Source organism: Lactuca sativa, chromosome 4 (assembly GCF_002870075.4).
Source record: "Lactuca sativa cultivar Salinas chromosome 4, Lsat_Salinas_v11, whole genome shotgun sequence".
Classification (NCBI taxonomy): Eukaryota; Viridiplantae; Streptophyta; class Magnoliopsida; order Asterales; family Asteraceae; genus Lactuca; species Lactuca sativa.
In genome coordinates, this window is record NC_056626.2 from 388,361,891 (window position 1) to 388,367,017 (window position 5,127).

The window sequence follows — 5,127 nt, forward strand, 5'->3', positions numbered from 1 at the left end:
TGTTCAAAAATCAACTAGGAAGATCTGGATAAGGCTTGAAGATCATAGAAGACTCCTTGTTTATACGGGGTGGCTATGATAGTTTATTATTAGTATGTATGTTATGTTGATTTTCATTTGAGTACTTTTGTTTGCTTAAGCTAGTAACTTCTTCGTGAAGAGTTATTAGAAGTAGATATGAGCATTTTTCAATTAATATGAGGTGTATCTTAGATTAATCTCTTAAATATAAAAACTTTCTTTATCAATAAAATTCAGTTTCAATGTAATTTCAATGGTACCTTTTTATTATGATCACATACTTTAGGACCAACAAGGGATATCAGAGCAAAGTTTTGAATTATCTAAACTGATATACAAATCTTGAAATCGTAATGTCTTCCTCGAATTCATTTCAGTCAAATTCTACAAAAAAGTGTCCTCTAATTGATGAAAACAACTTCATGGTGTGGCTTAACAAGACTCTCATGGCGTTGGAAATAATAGACTGCAACAATTTGAAGATCATCACTGGTAGGCCTTATCTTCCCATGAGTCAAATCCCTAAAACTGCGTATTTTCAAAAGAGATGAGAACACACTAAAAGTGCCCTATGATGGTTTTGATGAGGTTAAGGCTAATAAAAAATAACATGAATTATAACTATGAATATTTCTTAGCTTACAAGGGTGAGTGATTAACATGGACTTTTTATCATATCAATTTACTTGTTAATGTCATGAGAAAATTCAACATTGAAAAGCCTAGCTAACTTCGTTACTTTGTTAAAGTTTCTTGATTCACTTAACGAAATTTGGGAACATCATGTTGATGTTCTCAAGAAAGTGAAAAGATCAAAACTATAGATCTTCACAACATGTTTGTGAAAAAAATGATAAACAGATAAAAGCACTAAGGCGTGAAAATATCATGGACATGAAAAGGACACAAGCTACACTGAAATACCCCGATGCCAAGAAATAAAAGAATTGTTAAGGAATTTGTTAGTGAAGAAGATTCTCTAAGCTGTCAAATCAAGTTGATTTTTTTAGCTAAACAGTTCAACATGTTCAAGAACAAAAGAAGGCAATTCAAATTCGTTTAAATGAAGTTCAAAGTTAAACAAATCTTGAGCTGATAAACCAAAACTAAAAACAACTAATGCGTGCTAAAAGTGTGGATAAACCGGTAACTTTGCAAAAGATTGTAAAGTAAAAAAGGCTGATCAAAAGGAAGATTCTTATAAAGTAAAATACAAAAGGTTGGTTGTTTCATTAAGAAGAAAGCAGAACATGGGATCAAATGTTAAATAACAAATGTATTGACTTGGATTCCATGGTGTGTCCTATTTGTCTTACTTCAATGGAGACTATAGATCATTTGCTCATTTCTTGCTCGTTATTTGGAAGTAGTTTTGTGTGTGGCAGGATCTTCCTTTCCCCTCGTTCGTCTCTATTGATAGCATTATGTGATGGGTAGATAGTGATAAGTTGAATGTTACGCTCAAAAAGTGTTTTAATACAGTGTGCATTGCTACTTTTTGGTTATTATGGAAATTTTGCAACACTATGTTTTGTTTGGAACAATCAAGTTTAAGAAAACAAACATTTTTGACGACATTGTTTCTCATTCTTTTTGGATTTGTAATAAACATAAAAAGTGTAAGATGATTTGAGTTGGTTGGTTGGACAATCTTTATGCAACTTTCTCTATTTTGTAATTTATTTAGTTGCTTAATATAATAAAATTATGCCGTTTTAAAAAATATATATATAATAAAGTCTAGAAAAAAAAAAAAAAAAAAAAGCTAGGGTTTTGTAGAAAATGCAGCTTCCTAAAAGTCGTTTTTTAACTTAGTTTGTCCGAAATTTCATCTCGTTAAATAAGTGTTGTATAAATTTTGTTTTCATTTTGTTGTGACACACCGTAATTTTATGTTTGGAGTTAGGAAGAAAGTTGCAAAATTTACGATATCACTAACATGCATTATTTCCATATACCAAACATTTATAACTCTAAATATATTAATAACAAACAAGTAAGTCGTTGTAGTATAGTGGTAAGTATTCCCGCCTGTCACGCGGGTGACCCGGGTTCGATCCCCGGCAACGGCGACGTGTTAATTTTTTATTACTTCCCTGGCTAACTGGACTCGATCTAGCTTAAATATCTTAAAAATAAATTGGTGACAATTAACTAAATAAGTTTGTTTTTACTTTTAATAATTGATGGAGATAGATTAACCACATGACACTTGCTAATATCTTTATTATCACAAAAAGTTGGAAATTTGAAAACGTCAAATACTATTACTAGAACTTCATTCAATTGAATAATCGGGATTGATGCTTATAACTTGCAAGTTGCAACCTTGCGAATGGAAACCCAGACGCTTGGTTGAGCCAAGGTGGAATGTAAATTGTTATCGAAAAGTTTATAGGAAGTTTATTGGTTTATTATCTATTCGCAAATGTGGCATCTAACACGTTATAACCATTTTTTTTTTTTCAAATTTATGAAGTTTGACAAACCAAAAAGTATCCTATAATCTAATATTTTTAATAAGATACTTTTTTTGAAGGGTGGATTTATTTAAACTAGCTAAAAGCTAGCAAACGAGAACAAAAATCAATTTAGTTCGTGAACGGATTTTGCATCCACTCATTCCAATTTTTCCTAACTTTAAGATTTCTACTAAAAAAATCAAATGAACAAAAAAGAAACAATGGAATCAAACATCAACTCTGTCTTATACTTAACGTTCCCCAAAACCAGCACATTCTGGTACACATCCAAAAGACTTATATCATAGTAGCACACGTCGTCCCCATGATCAGTCTTTTTGAAATTAGCCATTGCATGATCATCTACCCACTGAGATAAATGTTCAATTGATTCAAACGAGGCACAAAATGATCAACCTGATTCGCAAACTTCTGCCAAAGAGTATTTCAAGAGCAAATGCTCAACATCCTCCTGAACCTCAACACAACATGGGCATAAAATAGAACCCAACTCAATTCCATGACTATTCAGATTACATATGGCTAGCAACTGATTAAGAATAAGTCTCCAAATAAAAATACTAACTAATATAGAAAGAAACTTATTCCACCAAGTAGCAATGCCACAAGACGAGAACAATCTGGGAAACTAGGCACTCAAAACTATATCACTAACCTATACATCCTCCAGAATCTCATGCACATACCATAACCCACTTGTCTTCTTATAGCATCAAAAGGAAACGAGCCATTATTATGTAAATCCCACATCAACTTTACAACAACCAACTAAATACTTGAGTTTGAGTTACCTGTAGAAGGTTGCGAAAACCACCATCATCCCCATAGCAACTCTTGATCAATCGGACCCAAAGAAGATTTTCTCCATGCTAGAAAATGCCACCTCCACTTGCATAACAAAGGTTGATTAACAGTAGCCAAACTTCCAACCACTAAACCTCCATGCTCTTTTCTATTAAGAATAACATCCCACTTAACCCGGTGTAAAATCCGATCTTTTTCCTCCATACCCCAAAAGAATCTAGAACGAAGTCTCTCTAATTGGCGACAAATCGCTATTGGCATCATGAAGATAGACAAGTAGTAAATGCCAAGCCTCCCGAGCACTGTCTTAACCAACATAAGTCTCCTACCAATGGAGAGCATCCTTGACTTCCGCAACGAAAGTCTCTGATGAAATCTCTCTAGTAACACTCCCCAAGTCGCGACATTATGCATCCTCTCTCCAACTGGTGAACCAAGATACACAAAAAGGAACAAATCTTAAGCATAACAAGTACACATAGCCACCTGATGACACACATCCAAACTCACAGGAACCTTATAATGCTTTGACTTATGCATGTTAATCTGCAAACCAGAAGCCATGTAAAACATCTTACAAATACGAATAAGTTGCTACACATTTTCAACATCCCACTCCCCCATAAATATGACATTATCTGTATAGAAAAAATGAGAAATCTACAGATGTTGGTGACCAATACTCACACCTTTAGAATGCGAGTTATGTATGGCATCCTCCATGCACACATGCAAACCTTCCATTACAATAATAAAAAAGAAAGGTAATAAAAGATAACCTTGTCTCATGCCCTATATATTTAGAGCTGATATTTGGGATTACCATTTATCAACATGGATGATCTGGAAAAAATCAAACAGCCTCGAATCCAACCATGTCACTTGAGACCAAAACCCATAGCTTTAAACATGCGATGAAGATACTCCTAGGAAACCGAATCGTAAGCCTTTTCAAAATCAACTTTAAAAAGAATCATTTTTTTTTCCAGAATTTACCCATCTAAGAACTTCATTAACCAATAGGGTCCTATCCAAAATCTATCTTCCCTACCACATTCGCCAATCTATTAGCTAACAACTTAGCAATAGTTTTATATTGCAATTAAATTAAACTAATAGGTCTATAATCTTTAATCTTAGTTGGGTTATCAACTTTAGGAATCAAAGTGATAAACAAAGAGTTATTCCCCCTAGGAATCTCACTCTTAGCATATAATTCCTTAATCAATTCAAACACGTATTTTTTTGAAAAGATCCCAAAAGTGTTTCATATTCCAAAATATGAACCCATCTGAACTCGGAGCTCTATCACTACCACATGACCAAATTGCTTTATGAACCTCCTCTTAATTAAAAAACCGCTTCAAGATCAAAAACACGAGCCTTTGTAAGCTTTGGAAACTGAGAACTAGCCCCATTAGGAATATTACCATGAAAATTTGAAATTGTTTTGTCATAAAAATGAAAAAAATGATTTTTTAACTAACGTAGGTTCCGTAATCCATACCATCCACCAAGACCCCTCTAATAGCCATTTTTTTTCTCTTCCTTCGCGACATACCATGAAAAAACTTAGAATTTTCATCCCCTTCCACAACCTATTTGATTTTTGAGTTTTGCATGTAATCAAACATGTAAAACTTATCAATATATGTTACCTTGTGGAGAAAATCTTCTCTCTCGGCTATGATGTCAACGAGACCTCCCCGTCATCTAAAATTTTATCAATCTTACCAAGACGAATAATACACACTTTTCTCATATCTCCTTTACCAACCCTCATATTCACCTGCCAAGCCTTGATCGTATCCTTCACAAA

At 33.6% G+C, this 5,127-nt stretch overlaps 1 non-coding gene across 1 annotated transcript; it reads left to right on the top strand.

Annotated features, from left to right (window-relative positions):
• The first annotated feature begins 2,021 nt into the window (after window positions 1–2,021).
• On the top strand, window positions 2,022–2,093 carry TRNAD-GUC (transfer RNA aspartic acid (anticodon GUC)). Its single transcript has one exon. It is a non-coding gene; the product is annotated as a tRNA-Asp (tRNA).
• Window positions 2,094–5,127: the final 3,034 nt, after the last annotated feature.